We start from the raw sequence: 27704 nt of genomic DNA, 5'->3' as shown, positions 1-27704 counted from the left end.
ACTCAACACACACACACTAAAACTTAAAACAAATTATACCCTTTATTCCCCAACATTCCCATGAAGGAGGCCAAGACTAGGCCCATACGGGCTCTGATACCATGTTAAATTTCCATAAGGAAATCTATATTATCTTTAAAAAAATAATGTTACAAATAAATATGTGATGTGTTGTCTCAAGATAGGGAAACTATCCTGGACACACAATCACTTGGTTGAGAGAATATCTCAATCACACACCAATCTAGGAAACAACTCTTAAATAATAGGAATAGACTCCTTTACATAGAAAGAATCACAACTGAGACAAGTAGGAATCACATTTTCCAACAAGTTTCCCTTTTGTTGTGTGCAAGTTTTAAAATTCAGTAGGTTTACTAGTAGTTATGTGTCAATTGGGTTGTTATCTTCGTGTAAAATACTAGAACAAAAACATATTCTAATAAAATAATATTTACTTTTTTATTAATGAAATTAGTTTTTTTTTAGAAATTAAAACTTTAGAGGAGTCAGGCTTACTCGACAGACCCATGGTAGACAGAAGGCCACTACGTCCACAGTGGGTGTGGTGGGCCCAATCGTGCCCGTTGGCGGCACCCACCCCTGCGGCCCATCTTGCCAGGGGTGAGGGCTGATTCTTAGAACCAGGCCTCCACCCCCACGGGCCCGATGGGCCGCCGGGGAGGGACGAGAGGGGGCTTCACGCAACGCCTCCCGCTCCACCCCCGCATACCAACGAGCCAGTGGGGCCACGGAGGTGGGGCAAGAGGGGCTGCAAGTAGCTCCGCAGCCCCACCCCCGCGACCCAACGGGCCCATGGGGGTGCAGCTCGATTCTGAGAATCGGGCCTTCACCCCCACAGGCCCGTTGGGCTGCCGGAGTGGAGTGGGAGGGGGCTGCATTTTTAATTTTAATTTTTTAAAGGTTATGTTTTACAAAATTATTTATGATTTATGATTATTTATCGTTTTTAGATTTTGTTTCATTTTATTTGTTTATTTAAGCTGTTTTTTTTGTAATTTACTGATATATGTGTGTGTGTGTGTGTGTGCGTGTTTTGCAAAAAAATGGCATCAAAGAAGATTTATGTGAATTTTTCTGGACCAAAGACTACTAAAATTAAAGGTGGATCCTCAAAAAACACTGTTGAATGAATCAAACCTGAGCTAATAACTACAAATCTATCAAGTGTCTCAAGCGATAAGAAGACGATTTCATACTAGAAGAAATCAAAAGAAGTGAAACGTACAGAAAATGTATGGTATGTGAAAGACAGAGAAGGCGAACAACAATTGCATATATATCTATATGTTGATATCCCTAACGATAGTGGACTTTGTGAGGTGATGGGAAAAGTCATAGACATTTGTTTGATACCGGACATTGACGTTGTTTATGTACTTACAAAACCACCCAAGTCACTTGACAAGATTAAATATCAGTTATCATTGTCAATGTCTGACACGACAAAAGAATCTAAAAAGATGTGCAAACAAATTATAAATGACATTGCACAAGATATGGTAAGTATTGTTATTTATATTTGCGTTTTGTGTTGTGCATTATTGTAACTGTAGCATTATATTTTTATAACTTAGTTTTTATTGACATATGATATTTTGTTTGACGAAATTTTATTGAAAATATTTTAATTATGTTGGAAGACATTCATTTCATAGAGAAATATATTATGAATGTTGTCAGTAGTTTCTATCAAGGTCTGAAGAAGATATGGCAAACAAATAAAAATAGTAATTCATGATGTTACAAAACTACATCCAAGGGATCAACAAAGAATGTCTATAGTGGATAAATCTAGCAACGATAGACATGTTATTTTTGAAGATGAGGAAGTTGAAACTGACGTTGAAGAATATGTTTCCATTATTAAGGATGACATTAGAACTCATGTTAGAAAGGAGAAGAGCCATAAAAGACCAAAAGTAACAATGCCCATGAATGTCTCTGTTTTAGTTAATGATGAGAATGATAGAAGAAAAAAATGTAAGTTGATCATTTTCAAATAGTCAAGGCCAATAGTGAATATTCTAGTGAAAATTCAAAATAATGCAGGGAAATCATTACACCAGGAACTGATTTAGAGGGTGACAAACAAAACAAAATGCCATTCGACATAACTTGATAAAGACAAACTTAATTGAGGGTGGTCATACATTTCAACTTAATGTGAGACAAATTGATAAGCCAAGTGAATGACAATTTAAATATCAAATCAGAAAGCCACACCACCTGCATGTTCACAACTTGAAGACATTGATGAGATACAATCCATATGCTCATGTGGTTAATTATGTGTTTCTTGTTGATCAAGTTCAAGTTCCCAACAAAGAAGCATTTGATAAGTCAAAATGTTTTGAATACATTATTATTTGCTTGCGGGGAACCGTTCTGTAGAAGCTCAAAGGCAATTGGTGGAGGAATATCTAAATAACCCACGTTTTGAAACAATGAAATATATCATTTATGTTGATTTATCAGATACATAAGCAAAGTTATTAGCATGAGATCATAATACAGATAATGAATATAGGAGGTCTATGACTTTCATCCAAAGGGTTAGATTTATTCATAATGAATTTGAAGAAAAATGTGGTGGAAATAAGATAAATGTTACTCTAGAATTTCGAAAGGAATGTTGTATGGAAATTGGCTATCAAATTGAGGAGAAAATCAATTCAAAAGGTGGCAAAGTAAATTCTGATATATTCAGAGGTATTGATAACATTTTCCAATTGGCATTTAGAACTAGAGAGATATGGGAATTGATTAATGATATTTTTAGCATGTGGGAAAATAGTGACATTGAAAACCAGAAGGTAAAAAAGTCTAAACCATTGATATGTAGCAACAGTAAATCAGGTCTTGAAATGAAGCAACTTTCAGAAGATATGACCATCACAATTTGGAAAGCATTGCAAGGAGTGAAGGATGAAAAACTTGTCAAAAAAATATTATCTCCTGTGAAGTCAGGGGAATTATCATTGGACGAAATGTCTGAGGAATTTCAAAAGTAAGTTTATTGAATTATTTTTACTTATTTCTAGATTATAGTTTTCTTTAAAATATAACATATTGTTCTTGGTAGTATTTGTTATACATATCATTATATTAATTTTTTTACTTTATCTATTTAGTCACAAAGTTTACATGAAAATACAATAACAAATGGTTAAATTGTTGAATGAAGATTGTTGAGATGATGTTGTACGCAAATACCTAGATTCAAGTTCTACATCAACACTAAAATATTTTTATCTTGCAATTAAGTATCAATCAATGTTGTTATATGTTTAATATTTGTATTCTGTGATTTTCGCTTTAAGTTTTATGCAAATAACTATTTTTTGAAAAAAACCGTGATAATTATTATGTTTGACATGAAATTCATAGTTTTTTTTTATTATTTAACCATTTTTGGTTAAATTTTTCTTATAAAAATTGTAATTTTGACACGTCATTTTTAGCAAAAAAGATCAAAATGTGTTATTTTTTAGTTATATTTATGTTCAAAATGTTTATTTTTATGTCAATTGTTAAAAATTATTGTTTTTTTATAGACAATTATTTGATGTGCATTGAAAAATTAATTAACGATATATAAATATGTAGAATATCGAAACTTTAAAATATCAACCTTCTTCTTTAACTATGCAAAAAAATAAAGACCTCACTACAATATATATCTATATATGATGATGATGATGATGATGATGATGGTTAACGTCCACTGAGACCAAATTGGTCTATCGGACCTACAATTTTCTTAAGTTTTACTTGTCTGGCTCCTCGTCTTTCTTGGCGAGATTGGTGTTGTAGCTTTCTTTCTTTTCTCTACGGTCTTCCAACTTCCTTTGTCTTGCATCTCCTTCATCTCTTCTGGTTCTTGGGACATTGGTGTCTTAGCTTCGCGATCTATTGTGTTCGTTCTTTTGAAAATAGCCAGAGAAGAAGTTTGGTTTAGGAGATCTGCTTTGCTGTTAAATGAAGATTTATTTTCCGCGGTATTCAAATCCTCATAACTGTTGATTTGTTGGGGCGGGCTTTCTCCTTGCTTGTTTTGAGAGTTGTTTCCTTCTTCCTTGATTTCTTGTGACTCATTTTCTCCAGAATATTCTTCTTCTTTAATGACAGTGTAGTGTTCTTTTTGTGCTCCTTCCCACCATGTAGATCTGTGGTGGTTTTTTCTAGCAAAATTTTTCTGAGAGGCTTTTGGGCAATTTTTGGCTAGATGCCCTGTCTCAAAGCACGATCGACATCTGAAGAGGACACTTTCATAATCAAGCTTCTGGTTCCACACATAGTCTTTACTTGTTAGGTTTATTTCAGCTGGGAATCCGGCGCTGAAATCCATTTCCACACAGATGCGTGCATAGGTGGTTCTGGCATATTCCTCTGTTTCTGGGCACCTGCAGTAAAATTTCCCAATTGTATTTCCGATGGCTTTTAGCGAGGAGAGATTCCAGAGATGCAAGGGTAGGCTTGGCAATCTCACCCAAACTGGTGCTGAGGTTATCACTGCTGTAGAGGGATCGAATGATGGGTTCCATGGCTTCATGAATAGGCCTGATTTTTCCCAAAACCAAGGGCCGGAATCTAGAATACATTGTCTGCTTTCAGGATTTTCGAAATCTACTATAAAGAAACCTCTAGCACAGGGGTAGATATTAATTTCATCAGAAATGATAGGCTTCCATACCTCCGAGATCCAATTGTGAAGTGCTATCAGCCGCGGCCAAAAACCATTGAACCGGCAAATTAGGGCACTTTCGGAGAACTTCAAAGCTTCATCGAGTGAGTCCTGGACCACTTGGATAGTGGGAGCTGGGGCTTCACTCACGATATGGGCAGGAGATTGCCCTCCAGAGGCGGATGAGCCACCAGTTATTTTTGCGAAGCTCGGAGCCATATTTTACTTGCTTGTAGAACCCAGCCTCAGACAAATAAAACAGAAGATAAGATTAGATCTAGATCTTGACCGAAGAACCGCAGATCACCGAAGAACTGCAGATCATTTAGATCTAGATCTAGATTCTGAACAAAGAATTCACCGAAGAACCGCAGATCATAAGGGTTACTGTGGACGTCTTGAATCATCGTAGAACCGGTCTTGAATCACCGTAGAACCATAGGGCACTGGTATCACCGCAGATCACCGAAGAACCGCAGATCTCACCGAAGAACCGCAGATCTCACCGAAGAACCGCAGATCCAAACGGAGAACCGCAGATTAAAAATAAAAGTATGAAAGTAAATATGATCTCACCGAAGAACCGGAAGACCACTTCAAAAATTATTAAATTTAGAAAATAATTATTCACATTTAATACATTAGAAAATTTAAAGTAAAAAAATAAGTCTTTTAAAAAAAGGGCTTGATGTAGAATCATCACTTTTTAAAATTAGCATGGAAATCACTAACATTCTAAAAACTAATATACATAAAAAAAATTAAAGTGTCAAAAAATATGCTATATCTATCTATCTATCTATCTATCTATCTATCTATATATATATATATATATATATATATTTGTATTCTGCATGACCACTTTTCAAAATTGATTGATTTTTTTGATACCTCAACAAAACTGATAATCGTATCAGTTCCTGTTTCAAAGTTAACATTGTTCCAACTTCGTTATATTAATCAAACTGAATAATACAATAGTCCAGGGCTCCTGTACAAAGGATAATGGCCTTCATACATCCATTGATACAGTAATGCAAACTAGGGCTTGGTGTCACTCCATTGGCAACCAATCTGTCCATACAAGATACACTGACCATCTGGCTGATGTAGTGTGCTCTCTCAGCTCCTCTTGGTTGTACCCTGTACCTACCTGGTTCTTCATCTCCCGATCTGCAGCTCCTGCCTCTATCAATGCTCCAATTCCATCTGGCCACTGAATCTCAGCTATCCAATCTACTCACTAGTTATGCCTTATTCCATAAAGGGCACAACACATCGAGACTTTTGTTGAGTTGTTCACAAATCTGTTTGTGAACAACTCTCAATATTCCCATTGTTGTTCCTCAATGACTCAGGGACCCACATAGGGCACGGAGGGTTGCCACCTATTAGTGCAAGATGTGCATCTCCCACAATGAACACGAGCTATGAGGACTTCCCATCATCTGTTGTAGAAGTCCTTCTCCATAAACAAGTCTAGGGCTGCTTAATCTGCTCCTAGTTGATCAGACCCTTGAACTCTTCTTTTGCCACTCTAGCAACCATTTAATTCCATGAAAATGGTGCACACTCGGCTACAACTTGGGCACTACCACGTTGTCCTCCACCAGACCATAAATGCCAAATCCACGTTCACACTTGGTCCACTCTCACGCTGCCCTCCAATAGACCATGAGTGACCAATATTGTTGTAGCATATGCTACTAGTTAGGGCATCCAACACATAGGGAACCCTTCCTATTGGATGCTAACAGACTCCATCAATCAGTCCTCTCTTGGGACCTCATACAATCATCATCCAAGGGGCCATCTTCAACTCTCTGATGCTGCTCTCTTGCCCTTAATTCTATGCTTCCTGCAAGTCTGGTAAGGGCATACACCAACCCTTAACCCTTGCTCCAAATTGTGTGAACTTCTCCCACTAGGATGCTCCTTTTGCTGTCCAAGAAGGGTACCCAAACTCAACTCTAGGGTATGAGGTTGCTCCTCAACATACCCTACAAAAAACCTGTACCGACTAGCAATATGAACACTACCCAATATACATGGAGAACCCCTATACTACTGCGCATTCAAGTCCAGGAGCTGCGGCCTAAGGAACAGTCCTATACTAGGCCTAATGACCCTCCAAACAATCCCTCTAATTGCTGCTATAGAAACCTCCTTCTGCTGCCTTGTAGACAGAGGCAACCCTACATAAAAAATGCAAAAAAAACACACCAAACATACCTTGTTTCATTGTGGCTTGCCTTTCCATGAGTGTTGCTTTAGTATGTTGGATTCTGGGCTTATTTTCAGCCCTCTAAATAGACACACAACCCCTCACAATTGTGATCTAGGGCTGCAGCCTTTAACCCAGATTTGCGGCTCCCTTAAAGGATGATAACTATCCACCAAAGCACCTCAAACACAACCCAAACAAGTTTGGAAACCATCCTTTCCTACTTGGCCTGACCTTCAATATACTCAGCCTCCAAAACAATCATGAAGGATGCTAAACATAACCTCCTTTCTCCTCGCTTGGAGTCTGCCCAAGCCTGTGGCTAATTCATAGATCTCCTTCACCTAAAGCGAGCTCTATCTTTTGCCCAATGATATGACTTAATGCCTTCACACTTAACCTATATTTATAGGCATCAATTGGCTCAACGAATTTATCTTTGGGCACTACTTTAACCTCAAGCCAACCTGCCCAACTAGACAAATTAACCTACCATAACTTCAAAAATTAATATCTCTTCAATCACAACTCGGAATTGGACGATTCTCGATGCATTGATTCGTCTCGTCATCTACTATCATCCTCATCCATCACATGTCGCAATATCATCACGATTTTGGTCAAACATCGATGGGTGAAAAACCCCAAGCCTGGGTTTCAAGCCCACAGGGCCACTTGTGGAGTTACCTCCTGCAAACCCTTGATCCTCAAGGCTTGGAGTACCTCCCAAGCTAGAAAAATCAACTTCCAAGACTAGGAAGTAACCATCATCATCTGACGACATTAACCCATATAGCATTCATCACTGCAACATACTCTGTAGAATGAACCCTTTAATCTCAGTAGTGCCTCGACCTTATTATATATGAACCTGAAGATCCAAAACCTCCATAGGGTTGCTCCCTTTGAGGCTAGACTCCCTTTGAGCCTATATGATCTCCATTGGCTCAGTTTTGCAAACAGTCATCCTCCTGGATCAAATACCACTCGTGCAAATGCCTCTAATATCAAATATGCAACATCACAATCCGATGAAGACTCTAGCTTGCGAACCTACAGTCCATCACATGAATCCATGTCAACCATGCTGATTTCGTCCATGCCAAAGAAACCCTCGAGCTGTCCTAACCATCCATGACAAGATATATGAAGTCCACGATATACAAACAACCACACAACATACTGAAGTGTACCAGGTTCACCACCGATCCACCAAAAATCCCAGCCCATCTCACCATGTAGTCTATCAAGACTACATCTCCATGTCTTCAACTGAACCCTCTGCTCCATGATCTAGGCAACCACAACTCCCTCTAAGTTGCTTCGCTGTGCAAACTCTGATTCATTGTCCCTTAAAGTAGCTCAGGCAAGTTCAGAAACCATCCTTTCCTACTTAGTCTGACCTTCAATACATTTGGCCTCCAAAAAAATCATGAAGGACGCTAAACATAGCTTCCTTTCCCTTCACTTGGAGTCTGCCCAATGTTGTGGCTAATTCATAGATCTCGTTCACCTAAAGCGAGCTCTATCTTCTACTCAAGGATAGGACTTAATGCCTTCACACTTGACATATATTTATAGGCATCAAGTGGCTCAAGGAATTTATCTTTGGGCATTACTTTAACCTCAAGCCGACCTGTCCAACTAGACAAATTAACTCACCATAACTTCAAAAATTAATATCTCTTCAATGACAACTTGGAATCAGACGTTTTTCAATGCGTGGGATTCGTCTTGTCATTTACTATCATCTTCATCCACCACATGCCGCAATATCGTCACGGTTTTGGCCCAATCATCGATGGGTGAAAAACCCCAAGCTTGGGTTTCAATCCCACAAGGTCACTTGTGGAGCTCCTTCCTCCAAAGCCTCGATTCTCAAGGCTTGGAGTACCTCCCAAGCTACAAAAATCAACCATAAATACTAAGAAGAGATTCAACACAAGTTGCAGGTAGTTGGAGAGAGAGCTATCCAATGATAATGATGATTTTTTCATTGTGAATTCCCTTATTCCCGAGCAAAGCAATCACCTTGATCGTGAGTGGTTTGATTCCATACATAATATTCTATTAGAGGAAGCTATTCTTTATTCAAACATTTCAGTGGAATCGCAAGGTTAACATAACAACAACAAGGAAAAACCAACAAGTCAAACCAGTAGATCTTAGTTAGAAGATCAAAAGCATTCATTTTCATTGGCTTGACTTCCCTAAAGAGGATGGGGTTGGCCTGACTTCTCTAAAGAGGATAGGGTTGTAAAAAGATTGGGACAAGGTGATTAGTAGAGCACAATGGCATATATACTTTTTAAACAGAATCTAAGAGGAACATACACTAACGTTGCATTATGGTTGTTTTATCCTCTGAATGGTCCCATCACTATCAAAATGGTTTATGCCTATTAACTAAAAAGGCTAGAGTAAAGTACATTCTACGATATATTGATTAATAGCGGTCAATTTTCAGTCCTATAATGTTTTCTAGCTGATTTTGCATCACATATAAAACTTCCATGAACATACTTGTATTTCTATTGATTTCAACTGCAAACAGGCATTTGTTTTTCCGGCTCTGCAACCTACAACGCCACTGATTTGTGCCAAAACCCCCACTTAGGCATGACCAAATTTGTTCCAGAATCCTTCATGGGAAGTTCTGATCTGAGTCCCCAATGAAGAAAATATGTTTACAGAGTGGTGAAATCTCTGGATCCTGGAAGTTCTGATCTGAGTGCTCAATGAAGAAAATATGTTTAGAGAGTGATGAAATCTCTGGATCCCTCTACGGTGTTCTTTGTTTAGCCTGAGCTTGTGCTTCTGCGACATTATTGCGATTTTTATGATTTGTTTAGACATACACGTTGTTGTTTCCATGTCATTGGCTTAAGCGCTTTTGGCCTCATCGACCAGATTCGATGATTTTTCTGTGTTGCCTCAACACTATTGTTGAAGGGATCTCCGACATAGGATCGATAAAAATTCTAGAGAGCCAACCTACATGACGAAAAACTCGAACAAGGATGAAAGTGTAGAGAGGAAGAACCATGTGTAAGCTGGAGAAACAAATTGTGGGATTTCACGGGTATGGAGGGCGAATTTGCAGATTGGTTTTCACTTAAATCTACGATTCATAAACAATTTCAAATATTTTTATTTAACTATAGATCAAGACTCCATTAGCGATAGATCTCACAATTCTTCAGTGAGCTAACATAAAAAAAAAAAAAAAAAGATAACATAGAAGCAAAACTTTTGTCTTCATGTGGCAATGTTTCCGGCTTTGTGTAAAACTTCAGATCTGCACCTTATTTCATTCTCTCTTCACTGTAATGAGATTATATTGCTCTCGTTTTAGCCTTCTCGGTGGCTTGTTGCAACATATCCTCTTTTCTTGACCATCATAATCTCACGCACTCTTGTTTTATACTTTTTGTTATATAAATATAACCAAACCATATAAATAGAACACAAGATAAATAAAACTGGTGGATAATGTTCAATCAACAATGAGTACAATTGTCAATCTTTTTAAAATGAATCTATCAAGATCTAGTGATGAGAATAGATTCAACACAAATTTCAAAACATTAAACTTGTGGCAAATTTTGCAAGAGGATGTAATTCAATGCCAACATCTGGTAATCAATTCTCTAACATATTTTCTTCAAGCAACAAATCTTTGTTGTACATATTCAATGGGTTCTTGCATATGACTACCATGAGGAATGCAAAGTTACCATGAGGAGCATGAAGTTATTAGCCCTTATAAGACAGGAGACTCTAATGAATCTTACTTGAGTTAAAACAAATATTTCACCTTCAGGACTTCACCAGCCACGGCTTTGATACTATGTTAAGAACTAGGTGAGACGAGATAAGACCAGCAAAGTGGCAGAAAAATCCTCTCAAATATAGAGATCATATTGGTGATTGAGAACATTTCACTCTTAGAGTGAGCAATTTTACAAGTGAACTATGGAAAGTTTATTTCTCATAGCACAACAATGGTTAATGGGTTAATGCCTCCGATTTGGAGCGCATTGAAGGGAATATGATAGCGGTATATGCAACAAAGTGTGGGCATGCAACATTTCCTCATGCAGGGAACTTTATTGAGGGTGACAGGAAGCTTGGTGTTGGTATCCAGAATTATGCTAGATGAAGCAAATATTTTCTGGACACTAGCAGAAAATACCAAATTGTTGCAGCAGAGCACTTGGAAGCTCTTGGGTCAAAGGATAGAGTAGACCCTCGCAGTACATGAGGGAGTGGGGACGAAAAATTGTCTATATTTCATGAACAAAGCTTAATAGGATAATTAGATTGCTTCCTTCTAAACTGAGGTCACCTATAGAGAGTCTCCTAAACAATTTGCCTAAGGAGCTTTCAAGTGAGCAAGGACCCACAATTGATATGGGGATGAATGAGTCTGATGTGCCACTTTCACTACTATTAAAACATAAGTTCATTTTTTCAATCATAATGATCAAAGTCAGCGTTTTCTACTTTGTTGCGAATTCAATCCATTCGATACTCCAAGTTGTAACAATAAACTTTTTGGTTGATCATATTGTTTGTCTGCCAATAGCTGCAAAATATTTTTTCTTTTACCTGCTTATTGTTGTTTTTTGTTCTCCACTTCCATTTTCATATTCAATTCTCTCCTTTTCAGAAACTCCTATATTGTGCATAATCTGTTATTGCTTGTTTTAAGTTTATTTCCATAGAAACACTGTTTTTATGCATTCTCCTAATGCCTATGTTGTTCATCTAAAGTTCTAAACCAAATTAAGGAAAATTTTCATAGATAGAATTCCCATCAAATATCAGTCAATGGCAATTGTAACCAGACCAACTCGACTTCTTATTTCCTCCTAGAGGCTTCTCAGTCACTAAATTCAGAAATAAACTTGGTAATAATGCTACATTCCACACCTATGTTTGTCCTCACCATTACAACACTAGTATGGGAAGCTTCTCTGGGATGGATAAAATTTGTTCCCTTGTTTAAAATACAAAAATTCCATGTCCTATTAGGATATTTTCATTTCCAAAATATATTATTATTTATTTATTTATTTTTATTATTATTATTATTTTTTGGTTTACAGAGGACTTCCTTTAAACATCAATTTAATACCATCTTCTCATGGTGTTATAAATTGGATATAAACCATTTGTGTGTCTAAGTCAAATAGAGACATTTTTTACTACTAGATGCAAGACAAATTTGTAATTAGAGCCATTTATTGTGTGAAAACCACATAGAGCAGAGTTTATACATCATGCTTCTAAATATTAAATGTTCACCATCATAATTAAATCTTATCTCAGAAACCTGCCAATCTAAGTTTTTGCAACTAGAAACTGCATAAAAACTTAGATTGGAAAGTTTTTGGAATAAGCTCTTATTATGATGAAAATTTAATATTTAGAGACCATGCATAAGACGGGTATGATATGATGCCTCTTGTGCATAGTCGGTTCTACAGTTATTGTAATTCATTTACACAAGGAGACGGGTATGATATGATGCCTCTTGTGCATAGTCGGTTCTCTAGTTACTGTAATTCATTTACACAAGGAGTGTTCTATTGATTCAGTCACAAAAAAATGGCATCTACTATTCAACCTGGTAATCATCCACTCTTACATTCTCTTGAGAATACACCCTTTTGAAATATCACTCTGTTTTATGGAGCTTAGATTGCTTAAGGATGAAAAGGGAAACATCTTTTCTATTTTGAATAGACATTTGACTTATTCTTCCATTCATCTGCCAACATTTTTGTTATACATGGTAGTCGTGATAGTTGTAGTTTTGGTGCTAATTTTTCACTTTGTACCACACCATGGACACACAAACATATTAGTGCGTATGGGCATTTGTTCTCTAATAGGCTCAATAAAGGTAAATATACTTTCTATTCTCAACTTCTATTTTCTCCTCCTGTTCAAACCAAGCATTCTTTCAACTTTGGCATGTCCAAAGGAAAGGGGAATTCAGGAAGACTAAAACACTCTCTTTGGATTGATTCCTTTAGTATTATGTTTCCTTAAAATGTTGTGTTCTTTTTTTCATAGGTCATGAGTATAAAAGCCATGGGAATTGCCATAAAGCTTACCATAAAGGGAACAAATCAACTTGTTCACCCTGCAACATGGTTCTTTACTATGATGGCAATTACATGTGTTGTAATGCAAATGAATTATTTAAACAAGGTTAGTTACATCTTTTCTGTATTTTGAAATGCCCAGAATAGAATGTTTATACCATGCCATTATCCATCCCCATTTCACATATTCAATGGATGGAAAGCCTTCTAGGGTGCCTTTCTGTCTAGGTTAAAGATCCACTATTTTAAGGCAAGTTTCAAATCTTGGAAAATATCAAGGAGTTGAGTTGTCTCACCATATCACACATAGATAATCAACTGCAGAAATACATTGAAATTTAGTATGCTTGATTGCTTATATTCATACTTGCCTTGTTTCCCTTTCTTGCTTGTGTGCTTATGTATATTTTGTTGGAATGTTCACATGCTTGTATCTATGCTCCAATCCATTCATTTTTTGTGCACTTTCTTTGCAAATGTATGTACCATGAACAAATTGATACCACAATAATAAATAAATTATTCAAAAAATATATTAATTTGAATAATGTTATGACAACATAATAACGATTCTATAATGCAGAATAAACACTTAAAGAATCGAAAAAACTTTAATACCCAAATGAAATCATACCTCCGGCTATTGATGCTAGCTCACACTCTGATACTGTTTATTCTTTAACAGTCTTACACATTTGAATCCATGGAAGCCTTTTCCCACAAAGTTTCTTCTTTATCGTTGGCAGGTTTTCCGTGTCACCATTTCTTCACTCCTATCTTTCTTTTGATTTTCTTTACTGTTTTCTTGCACTAACCTGTAGGCAACTTCACAAGGGCCAAAGTGGCCAAAGGCAACAAGACACACGGGCAACAACGAATGGCAGCGAAGTCGGCGACAGTACCGCCAGCAAGCTCAACGAGTGTATGCAGATGGGTTGCAAAACTACAATGGCCAAATGAATTTGAACCTCAGGAGCCTCTGCAACGCAACATGCACTGGAACAAGGCAAAGAATAAGGAACAAAGGCAACCTGCAGATTTTTTTCTCTCTCACCCGCGTGGTACTTCCAAGCTCTGCTCACTCTCATTCGATGGTGTAAGGCTGAAGGGGATTGAGTTAGTGAGCTTGGGGACCAAACAAAAGTATTTATAGCCAAACTTCCATCAAGATTTTGTTGGCTATGTGTCAAGTGTTCCACATAACATGGTAGAGAACTGCAGAGAGAGTAATGGACCACTCCAGGAGCTCCCAACAAGAAAGTAATCAGCGTAGATGGTTTCCATAATCGGCAGTCGTTATGGGAGCTAACTCGGCGGCAGACAGTTTCCAAATAATCGGCAGCCGTTATGGGAGCTAATATTCTCCCACTTGGTCCATACTTCCAATCTTAACGTCTCATCTTAAAACCCATTGATAATCTGTATTAAGTAATAGATACATGAATCATGGCGATAAGTCCTCTAATGATGAGTATTATCTTCCATGTATTATTATGTATTTATTCTTATTATAATTTATGTGGCAACAATTTCTTAATGAATAAACCTTATGTTTATTCTTGGTCCTACACAGATGAATTCTCTCAAATCAAATTAAGGTGCACATAAATATGAGGAAACATCACAATAATTAAGAATTTCATTAAAATAACATTGTCCATACAATGAGAAACTACATATGGAACCAAGTCCCATATTCATTACATGATCCTTGAATTTCAACAGTGGCATGCCCTTAGTCAAAGGATCAACGATCATCAACTCAATGACCACTTTCTTTTCTTTAATACGTTCCCTTATAACTAAATACTTAATGTCGATGTGTTTATTTCGACTCCCACTTTTGTTGTTTTTAGCCATAAAAACAATAGCTAAATTGTCGCAATACATTCTCAATGGATTAGAGATAGAATCCATAATTCTAAGCCCATAAATGAAACTCTTAAGCCATACACCATGTAAAGTAGCCTCAAAACAGGAGACGAACTCAGCTTCCATAGTGGAAGTGGCAATCAAGGTCTGCTTAGCACTCCTCCATGATACAACTCCACGGCCATCATAAAAATGTATCCTGATGTTGATTTGCGTGAATCAACACATCCAACAAAGTCAGAATCTGAGTAGCCAATTACTTCCAAATTATTCGTCTGTCTATACATAAGCATGTAGTTTTTGGTTCCTTGAAGGTACCTCATTACTTTCTTTGCAGCTCTCCAGTGGTCTAAACCTGGATCACTCTGATATCGTCCCAAAATTCCCACAACAAATGCAATGTCAGGTCTTGTGCAGACCTGAGCATACATTAGGCTTCCGACAGCAAAAGCATATGGAATGTTCTTCATTTGTTCCCTTTCAAAGTCGTTCTTCGGGCATTGGTTCAAATTGAACCTATCACCCTTCACAATGGGAGCTACACTTGGTGAACAATCCTTCATCCGAAATCTCTCTAAAATTTTATTAATATAGGTTTCCTGAGATAGACCCAAGATGCCTCGAAATTTGTCTCTATGGATCTTAATGCCAATGACATAAGATGCCTCACCCATATCCTTCACATCGAAATTTTTAAAGAGGAATTGTTTCACCTCATGCAACAAACCCTTACCATTGGTTGCTAGCAAAATGTCATCCACATATAAAACAAGAAAACAGATTTTACTCCCACTGACTTTCAGGTATATACATTGATCCATAATGTTTTCCATAAAACCGAAAGAAGAAATTACATTGTGGAATTTCAAATACCATTGGCGAGATGCTTGTTTTAAACTGTATAATGATTTCTTGAGCTTGCAAACCAATTGCTCACCATCACTAGAGGGGAATCCTTCAGGTTGTTTCATGTAAACCTCCTCGTCTAGATCTCCATTGAGAAATGCCGTTTTCACATCCATTTGTTGCAACTCTAAGTCAAAATGGGCTACTAATGCCATAATAACGCGCAAGGAATCTTTCTTAGATACATGAGAGAAAGTCTCCGTGTAGTCAATTCCTTCTTTCTGAGTGAATCCCTTAGCAACAAGTCTTGCCTTGTATCTCTCAATGTTGCCCAATGAGTCTTTCTTTGTATTAAAGACCCATTTACATCCAATGGCTTTTGCACCATTAGGCAACTCAACAAGATCTCAGACTTCGTTACTCTTTATATAATTCATCTCTTCCTTCATGGCATCGTACCATAATTCTGATTCTTTGCAACTCATGGCTTGTGAAAAAGACTCGGGATCATTTTTGGCTCCAATGTTGTAGTCAGATTCTTGCAGATACACAACATAATCATCAAGAATTGCTGATCTCTTTGGTCTAGTAGATCTTCTTAATGTTGTATCATCATCTTCCTGAGAAGTATGTGGTTCAACTCGTTGTTCAAAAGTTCTTGGCAACTCTTGAACCACCTGATCTACTGGAATGCCGTTAGCAGCTTGTGGAACTTCAACAATTGGTTGTTCGACACCTATTTGTACTTGAGGGGTGCTATGAGCAATAACCAATCTGTCACTTGAGGTGGAAGGTTGAAAATCTGAATGATCCTTCTTAGAAACTATGTTCATGGTTTGATCGCTCCCACTGATCAAGTCATTTTCAAGAAACTTTGCATTTCTTGATTCCACAATCCTAGTGCTGTGAGATGGACAATAAAATCTATAACCTTTAGACCTTTCAACATATCCAATGAAATACCCACTAATGGTCCTTGGGTCCAGCTTCTTCTCTTGTGGATTATAAATTCTTACTTCAGATGGGAATCCCCAAAAGCACATATGTTGCAAACTCGGTTTCCAACCTTTCCATACTCCAAATGGTGTTTTAGGAACAGCCTTGGTTGGAACTCGGTTTAATATATACACTTCCATCTTAAGTGCTTCAGTCCACAAGGATTTAGGAAGATTGGAGCTGCTAAGCATACTCCGCACCATGTCCAATAATGTTTGGTTTCTTCTTTCTGCTACACCATTCTGGTCGGGTGAACCAGGCATGGTGTATTGGGCAACAATCCCATGCTCTTGAAGAAATTTTGCGAATGGCCCAGGTGCTTGTCCATCTTCTGTGTATCTACCATAATATTCTCCACCTCTATCTGATCTCACGATCTTAATTTGCTTGCCGCATTGTTTCTCTACTTCAGCCTTAAAGATCTTAAAGGCATCTAATGCTTCGTTCTTTTTATGAAGCATGTAGAGATACATATATCATGAGTAATCATGTATAAAAGAGATGAAGTATCTCTGACAATGTGAGTCCATGTATGGACTACATATATCAGTATGTATGTACGGCTACGCCTGGCTTGAGCTGCGTATCTCTTTAGATAGTGGACGGCTACGCCTTCAGATCTGCGGTTTGGCTAAGAGATCTGCGGTTTGGTTTTCAGATCTGCGGTTTGTTCGTATCTCTTCAGATCTGCGGCTTGAGCTGCGTATCTCTTCAGAACTGCGGTTCATATCTCTTCAGTATCTGCGGTTGAGTGGGACGTTCGTATCTCTTCAGATCTATGGTTTGGCTTTCGATCTGGTGCAAATCTGCGTAAAATATGGCTCTGAGCTTCGCAAAAATAACTGGTGGCTCATCCGCCTCTGGAGGGCAATCTCCTGCCCATATCGTGAGTGAAGCCCCAGCTCCCACTATCCAAGTGGTCCAGGACTTGCTCGATGAAGCTTTGAAGTTCTCCGAAAGTGCCCTAATTTGCCGGTTCAATGGTTTTTGGCCGCGACTGATAACACTCCACAATTGGATCTCGGAGGTATGGAAGCCTATCATTTCTGATGAAATTAATATCTACCCCTGTGCTAGAGGTTTCTTTATAGTAGATTTTGAAAATCCTGAAAGCAGACAATGTATTCTAGATTCCGGCCCTTGGTTTTGGGAAAAATCAGGCCTATTCATGAAGCCATGGAACCCATCATTCGATCCCTCTACAGCAGTGATAACCTCAGCACCAGTTTGGGTGAGATTGCCAAGCCTACCCTTGCATCTCTGGAATCTCTCCTCGCTAAAAGCCATCGGAAATGCAATTGGGAAATTCTACTGCAGGTGCCCAGAAACAGAGGAATATGCCAGAACCACCTATGCACGCATCTGTGTGGAAATGGATTTTAGCGCCGGATTCCCAGCTGAAATAAACCTAACAAGTAAAGACTATGTGTGGATCCAGAAGCTTGATTATGAAAGTGTCCTCTTCAGATGTCGATCGTGCTTTGAGACGGGGCATCTAGCCAAAAATTGCCCAAAAGCCTCTCAGAAAAATTTTGCTAGAAAGAACCACCACAGATCTACATGGTGGGAAGGAGCACAAAAAGAACACTACACTGTCATCAAAGAAGAATATTCTAGAGAAAACTCTGAGTCACAAGAAATCAAGGAAGAAGGAAACAACTCTCAAAGCAAGCAAGGAGAAAGCCCGCCCCAACAAATCAACAGTTATGAGGATTTGAATACCGCAGAAAATAAATCTTCATTTAACAGCAAAGCAGATCTCCTAAACCAAACTTCTTCTCCGACTATAGATCGCGAAGCTAAGACACCAATGTCCCAAGAACCAGAAGAGATGAAGGAGATGCAAGACAAAGGAAGTTGGAAGACCGTAGAGAAAAGAAAGAAAGCTACAACACCAATCTCGCTAAGAAAGACGAGGAGCCAGACAAGTAAAAATTAAGAAAATTGTAGGTCCGATAGACCAATTTGGTCTCAGTGGACGTTAACCATCATCATCATCATCATCATGATCTCTAATATGTCCGAACTCCTATTTGCACCTTTCTTTGACTTGTTGGTTTGCTTTCCTTTTATGCAGTGCACACAAGTCTCAAAATCAGTAAAATCCAGAGTATTAAGTACCCCTTCATTTACCAGTCTTTTAATTCTTTCTATGGAGATATGACCTAATCTTCGGTGCCATAATTTATAGGAATCTTCATTAATAACACATCTTTTAGTGCCAGTGTGAACATGCATTGAATCATAAGTGACATTGTTTTGTAAATTAATGCAGTAAAGACCATTAGACAAAATACCATTCCCAACACAATCAGATTTATAAAATAAACTGAAGGATGTTTCTGAAAGGTTAAAGGAATATCCAAAAGGTACAAGCCTTGAAACTGAAATCAAGTTTCTAGAAAAACTTGGAACATAAAAGGTCTTTTCTAATTCTAAAACAAAGCCACTTAAAGTTAAATAGCATGTTCCTATAGCTTCCACATGCGAGCCCATCTTGTTTCCTGATAAGATGCTTTGCTCACTTCCCACTGGCTTCCTTACGTTTTGCAAACCCTGCAAGGAATTCGAAATGTGAATTGTTGATCCAGAATCAATTCACCAGGTGTTAATATTGACATTAACCATATTAGATTCATAACAAATAGACGAGATTGGATTACCTTTGTCTGCAAGCCATTTATGAAATTTGGCGCATTCCTTCTTGACGTGTCTCTTCTTTTTACAGAAGAAACACTTGGAATCCTTCTTGATATCGGCTGGGGAGGTACTTTACCTTTCCCTTTCTAATTGGTTTGAGATTTTCCCTTTCCACGCGTTGCCAACATTGCACTTTCTCCCAGTTCCATCACCAGTCTCCCTTCCTCTTGAACACACATGGTCATGAGTTTATTAATTGACCATTTATCCTTATGTGTGTTGTATGAGATTTTGAAGGGTCCGTATTGGTGCGGAAGGGTGTTCAGGATGTAGTGCACCAGGAAGGACTCCGATATTTCAACCTCAAGTTTCTTCAATTGAGCCACAATGTCCCTCATTTGCATGATGTGCTCGTGTACACCTTTCACACTGGTGAGCCTTAGGGATGAGAACTTCATGATTAGAGTGCTTGCTAGTGCCTTGTCTGAAGTGACGAATTGATCATCAATGGCTTTCAGCAAGTCTCAGACCTTTACATGTTGATCAACAGAACCACGAATACCAGTTGAAATTTTAGTCTTAATGAACATCATGCTTAGACGATTAGATTGCTCCCATTGTTCATAAAGCGTGATGTCCGCTGTAGTGCTGGTATCATTAAGTGTTGGTGGTTCATCTTTCCTAATAGCATAGTCTATGTCCATCCACCCCAAATGAAGGAGAACTCTCTCCTTCCAGACCTTATAGTTATCTCCCTTAAGTTCAGGGATATCACAACGAATTTTAGAGAAATTTGCAGGTTGTACAACTGCATAAAATTAAAGATCACATGCTTATGTTAAATTTGAGGCCTAAATAAAATTTCATGCTTTACCAATGTAAATCATGCTTAAAAATTGAATCTAATGACATAAAAATTGTCTGTGGACTAAATTTTCAATTCAAGCAGATTCAATTATTCTTTATGATAGAATTTATCAAATTATTCACTTAATTCATAATTCTAAAGGGTATATTATGATTATAATTTGATATAAATTCTATCTTAGATTTGAACTTTATGATAAAACTATTAATTCATAATTCCTGTGGGTAAGTTATGAATAATTTGATATTTTATCCTAATTAATTATATATAAATATAATAAAAATTCTTGTGGGAAAAAAATTATTATATCTAGTATAATTACAATTAATGTCTAACTATTCTTTATGTGATCTTAATCAATCATAATATATATATATATATATATATATATATATATATATATATATATATATTTTAATTAGAGATGCTGTGACTCTTCTCTAATCAATTAAAATTATATGGATCACTAGACATTATTTCTTTTATGCATAAAAATTAACTTGATATGAGAATAATTATAAATTGCATAAATAAAACTATAATATTCATGCATAACATTCAACGATGGGTCTCGTATACTCATCCAAAATAGCATGTATTAATTAGAGCAGAAATAATCAATTCATGCAAATTAAATATGAGCATAGTTATAAATTTGCACAACAATTATACAGATTGCATATAATTAAACCAAATAAATATTATAAGCATAAAAATTGAGCAAAAATTAGACATATTTCCAAATAAATGCCTTAATTCAGAAAATTCTCAAAATATGGCATTTAGCCAAACAGAGCATGTCTATAAACACCAAGGCAGAGATAAAAAAATGCTCCGATACCAAATGATAGCATAATAATGATTCTATAATGCGGAATAAACACTTAAAGAATCGAAAAAACTTTAATACCCAAATGAAATCATACCTCCGACCATTGATGCTAGCTCACACTCTGATACTGTTTATTCTTTAACAGTCTTACACATTCGAATCCACGGAAGCCTTTCCCCCCAAAGTTTCTACTTTATCGTTGGCAGGTTTTCTGTGTGACCGTTTCTTTGCTCCTATCTTTCTTTTGATTTTCTTTACTGTTTTCTTGCACTAACCTGTAGGCAACTTCACAAGGGCCAAAGTGGCCAAAGGCAACAAGACGCACGGGCAACAACGAATGGTAGTGAAGTCGGCGATAGTACCACCGGCAAGCTCAGCGAGTGTATGTAGATGGGTTGCAGAACTACAATGGCCAGATGAATTTGAACCTCGGGAGCCTTTGCAATGCAGCATGCACTGGAACAAGGCAAAGAATAAGGAACGAAGGCAACCTGCAGACTTTTTCTCCCTCATCCACGTGGTACTTCCAAGCTCTGCTCACTCTCATTCAATGGTGTAAGGCTGAAGGGGATTGAGTTAGTGAGCTTGGGGACCAAACATAAGTATTTATAGCCAAGCTTCCATCAAGCTTTTGTTGGCTATGTGTCAAGTGTTCCACAGAACATGGTAGAGAACTACAGAGGGAGTAATGGATCACTCCAGGAGCTCCCAACAAGAAAGTAATCAGCGCAGATGGTTTCCGTAATCGGCGGCAGACAGTTTCCAAATAATCAGCAGCCGTTATGGGAGCTAACATGTTAATCAAATATTTTTATTTTTATTTTTTTATTTTTTTTATTTTTTATTTTATTTTTAGTTCTATGGATTTTTTTTGTTCGCATAAAAAAAAGATATTGCATTTTGCAGATGCTAAATAGCATTTCTTAATATCTGTAAAGAGCGCATTTCATGATATTTGCAAAGTGCATACTATTCTCTCTGAAGATCCTAAATACATGTTATATCATCACCTGAACAGATCATGCAAAAATATCTCCTAAATTATACTCTGGAACTTAATAATCTTAAAGAAAATAGATTTTTCACATTATAATAGATTGCTTTAAAAAAAAAAAATTAGGCACTAATATATTAATTAGTGTATAAATAAGACATTTTTTCTAGGTTGTCTATCAAACCTCTAATGATTGTATCTTTGTTGGTTTCCAATATTAACAGATCATTCCATCCATCCAAATTTCCATCGTAATGAAAGTGTATAATGGTAAAATTCTCTAAAAGAAACTAACATCGAATTCCAATGTTAGTGATAAAGAATTGAACAAACTTGAATATTTGATTGGATGGTTATGAACATGGGATAGTTAAAAAGCTTTCTCTTCAAAATTGGTCGATGCTCAGTTAATCATGTCATTGGCTTGTCTTTTGTGCATGGTTTGGATCCAAGATCAACTGTAACCATTTTTTCCAATGCAAAATGCAATGGTGAGAAACAAATCAATGCAAAAGACTGCTTCATCTTCAAACTTTCAATAGATCCATAAACATTGACAATTAGGAGTGATGGTCTTGCAAACATTGTTAGGCATGTTATTTTTGGCTACTTTAGCGAGATAAGTGGGCTTCTAATTTACATGGAGGATTCTCATCTTACTCACATTCAATCCACTGGAGGTGATGCAATTTATCGAGAAACAACAATAAATTCATTCCTGGAGGACTACAGAGTTGTAGATGGTGTCATGATTTCTCATTTTGGCCAAACAAACACTTCCTTGTTTAGATTCGAAGAGGTTGCAATGAGCCACACAAAGACTCATATGGAGGAGGTGTGGACGATTGAAGAAGTTGCCTTCAATGTTCCTAGACTATCCATGGATTGCTTTATTCCTCTTGTAGACATAAGATGCAGTCCTATGAGTGAGACCTGTGAACTTCCTTGTGAAGACAGAGGCAAATCTACTATTGGAAACAACTGATCAAAGGTGGTTGCTTTGGGAAAGCCTTAGGAAAATATTGATAATATAATTTGGAGAGTGGAAGTCTAATCCTCTGCTCCACCTATTTGAGCACTTGAGCCATTCTCAGAGTTAGATTTAAAAGCAATGTGGCATTTTTTTCCACATGTCATCAAAGTGCATGTAAGGGCTCTGGAGTGTACAATTGTTATTTTGGTTTCCTTGGCCGAGAGTGCAAGAGCCATGCCCACTTCAAATTGGATGACATTTTCACATATCAAATCAGATTTCCCTACAGATTTTGCTTGAATTCTCTTTAGTGCAGGCAGGAGATGAGAGACATCTTGTTGCACGAATATATGCATTGCACTAAATAATCATTGCACTAAATAATCTTGGCTTGGAAGATTCATTAACGGAAGGAAGATGCTTTAATATACCATTTTAATCCATTGACTGGTTAATTGATTCATCCAACATTGTTTTTGTTGGCTTCATTGCAAAAAGGAAAAAAATATCAACCAAAATTCTAGATGCAAAACTGATTCCTCATGCCTTCTACGTCCACATCCTTATTTCCTGCAACGCTACTTCTCTGTCACTCTACATTCATCTACACTTATATCGATGTAGCTTTGCACTTTTGGTGGAAATGTTAGTCTAATCTCTTATTTAATTGTTCAACACTTCGAAAAAAATATTCTACCACCAAAAGTACATTTGTCTCTTTTTCAATGTTCTTCTTTTTCCCATTATGATAGTGGAATACCATCAACTGAGGAGAATATTACGAGGCCTATAATCTCATGGGCAAGCAAACCATAGCCAGCTGGCCCATTTTGACTCGAACTGGTGACCTATGCCTAACAAACATCAAGGGCCGTCCCTTTGTTAGTGGAACTATTCTTGGTAGATCATCTCTTTTTCAATATTACTTAAATGTAACTATAAAGTCAACGTGGAACAAATGAAGTTAAATTTACTAAAAGCTTTGATTGATATCAGTTTGAACATTGAACTTGAACTCGAATGATCATCTAGACCTGAATCGAGCAAGACACGCTTGATCCACAAAAACTCAGGACTTCAAAACATCGCGTTGTTCAGAGACCTCCATCAAGTAACCGTTGTGGGTTCATTAAATTGTTATTTTTTCCCGTAGGCAAAATGTTGACTTCAATATGCATGCCAACCTTTAAGCAACTTTGGGTTTTCGAAAAAAAAAAAGTTACATCACAAGAATGTAAATGGTAATTACTAATTTACAAATATCATCATAACACAATCCTTGTCATCATTCTTGATCTACAGAAATTTAACTTCAATGCATTGAACAATCCTTGTCATCAATATTAATCTACAAAAATTTAACTTCAATGCATTGAATTGATTAGATAATCACTGAATTGCAAGGGAAAACTATCAAACATTTAGATAATGGACATGAATATAAAATAAGTCATGGAATTCACTAGGGCACTTTCTAAATTTGGGCCAGCTTCATCTATTTAAAAATATTTTGTATAATTATATATATATATAAAAGGAAACTTCAGACAAAAAAATAGTTAATCAGTAATTTCTTTGAAATACCAAAAAGTAATCAATTGATGAAAAATTGTGAAAAAGAAATTTGACTTGTATAGAAGTTAAAAAAGTAAATGAAGATTATATTTTTAATGGAAAATGCCGATTTCAAGATGCATATGTTACATTGGTTATTATATTAATGTAAATAATCATTGTATAATCAATAAATATCATCCTAATATAATTCGTGCATTATCATCAACTAGTCATATGGTGCTAAGAAATCATGTTAAATTAAATTACGGTGTATGGAATTGGGTTAACTTTTTTGACATTGAAGATCAATTTGTTGATAAAGGAACTTCTACATAGGGAAATGGTTGACTTATAATAATATGATGGTGAACAATCATGTTAAATTAAATTACTATGTTTATGGAATTGAGTCAACTTTTTTACAGTGAGGATCAACTTGTTGATAAAGGAATTTCCACATGGGAAAAGTTGAGTTATAATAATCATAAGTGGACCTAATTTAAAAGACATCTTTTTTTTTTTCCAATGGAAAAATCGTAATTTTATTCATATTGAGTAAAATTACATGTTGTAGATGCTGAACATCATATGCTTTATCAAAACTTGTCCCGATGGAACATGAGCTAAAAAAATACTTTACTGTCTATCTATGCTTTCCTACCTTTCTTTTTTTCCACTTTCCGCCAACCTTCATTGTTGGGTGTGGCTGTTACAATAGACATTTGTGCTTCATTTGTGGCAGCCGTGGTTTCTTTTTCAGAATCTGAGCTTTTTGTAGAGTGTGCTCGCTTGCTGCCACCAATTTCTTGCCTGGGATGAGTTGCTCGCTTTTCTGCTGTGGATTGGTTGTCCTTGGAACTATTGTATACCAAATCTGGTTTTCATCATTCTGTGTGCTGTGTAGAATGCTTTTTTCATTGAGTTTTGAATTATTTCCTAGATATTTTGCTTCTTGGAATATGTTATTTGTGGTAGTTTTTGTGTTTTCTTCCTCTTCTACGTCGTCTGCTGATGTGGCTAACAATTGCCATCCTTTCAGCTTTGGTGGTTGTCTTCTTTTCCTGTCTTTTTTGTTTTGTGGGCAGGCACTTTGTAGATGACCAGTTTGACGCCAAATGTGCCATCTGAAGGAAGTGTTTTCATAATCAAGTGGCTAGGCCCATTGATTTTTGTTGTGGAGTAAGAGGATGTGGTCTAGTAATCCTTGACTGAGATCAACCTCCACACAGATCTTGGCAAACGTATATATATCCTTGGAAAGGCGCTCACTGTCTACTTTTAAGAATTTCCCCAAAGCGTTGCCAATGCCTGCTAATACTTTGATGTGCCAAAAGTGTAGAGGTAGGTTGTATAACTTTACCCACACGGGCATTTTGGAAACCACCATGGTGTTTGGGTCAAATTCCGAGAACCAAGATGTCATAAAAAGGCCAACATTACCCCAGAACCATGGTCCCTCATTCAATGCATATTCCTTGTCATTCGCTGTGTCGAATTTGACAATAAAAAATCCTTTTGAACAGAGGTGGATATCACAGTTTTCTATCCATATGGAGTAAATCCATTGATGAAGGGCTTCCGGTTTGGGCCAAAACCCATTAAACCTACATATCACTACTTTAGATAAATAATCATCATGTATTTCATTTACCTCAAGTACAACAATTGTTAATGTAGGGTTCTGAGTTGTCTACTCGATGATGTAGGCACCAGGGGTCGTAGCTTGTTGTTCTGTTTGTGCTTGAGGTTCCATCTTCCCTTTTACTGCATCTTTGAAGGAAACAGGTCCTTTTGAGCTTGTGCCGGAGCAGCCTCCACGAAGTCTTGTGCTAAGGTAGATAGTTGAGTCGTTGCCTATGTCGTATTCTTTTAGTTTGTGCTCCTCCTGCAATACTTTTCCTGTGTAGATCAGGAGTTGTTTGCAAGGTGGGATACCTATCCTTTCTTGTATCCTCTGTTTGAGTGTTTTTATCTCCTCCCAACTCCCTATCTTGATGCATACTGTGTTCCCTTCCATAGATCTGATAAAGAGGGTACTTTGTTTACCTTCGAGCATTTCAGGAGCAGATGCTTCAAGATCCAATGTTGGGGTGTTTGCCTGTTCCTGCACAATCTGTTGATCTGGGTTGTTTCATTTATGGACCAGCATTACCCACCGGTGATCGCCATGTACTGGTCCAAGGTAATCCTTAGCATCAGGTCTTGTATGCTGTTCTGGCCTCCTCCCATGGCTTGCGACTACTATTGCTCCGTGAATCTTCTTCATGGCACCCCATTTTGCCTGTTGTGGAAAACCCCTGCCTTTAGACAAAGGCAACCCCCAAAAGCATGGATCTTTAGTCAGTAATGACCTCCTCATGTGCAGATCTGCAATGAAGATCTCTGATTTGGGAGAATCAGTCTCACCCAAGGAATCATCTATGGTGTTTCGCTCTGGATCTGGGTTTTTGATGCCCCTGGCAGTTTTCGTCATGCTTCTGCCGCTAGTGAGGAGATGTGAGGCCACAAAACGCATTCTCCATACCCTAGATCTCCTCCGCAGTGCTGTCACCAAGCTCTTCCCTGTGCCCGTCATAGTGGCAACTCCACGACAATGATTTCCTATGGCTTGTGCATGGGCGTATAAGCAATGTCTGGTGCCCTTGTTAAACACAGAATCCAGGCACCGCACTCCAACTAACTTAGATCGAGCCAGAGATGATGTGTCGGCGACGAAAAAGGAATTCCTGCAACTGATGTAGGCTGTCGCAGGGTTGGATCTGATTGCCATGGCCGCCATTATTCAGATCCCTCGTTCTGGAAAAGAAATACCCAGATACCTCAGATCTGTTAAAAAGAAACACCAATCCGTCAAACTACACCGCAAATCCATCTCCAATCCTTCCTTTCAATTGCTCAGTTCCCACAGAGAGTTGATAATCTCCCTATACAACTGATTTGTCCGTAGATCTATTGCTGGGGCAAATCTAGAAGGATAATCCACTACTGCATTTGTGGCGGATCGACTATTAGTTCTGATTAATGCCTTGCTTGTGGGGAGAGAAAATCTAGAGAGTGAGTTCTGATCAAGGTGCGCAG

This window comes from Pinus tabuliformis, chromosome X, assembly GCF_031772625.1.
Source record: "Pinus tabuliformis cultivar Carrire ecotype Pingquan chromosome X, CPIR1, whole genome shotgun sequence".
Lineage (NCBI taxonomy): Eukaryota > Viridiplantae > Streptophyta > Pinopsida > Pinales > Pinaceae > Pinus > Pinus tabuliformis.
The sequence above is the reverse complement of the archived record's forward strand: the minus strand, read 5'-3'. Positions refer to the sequence as shown.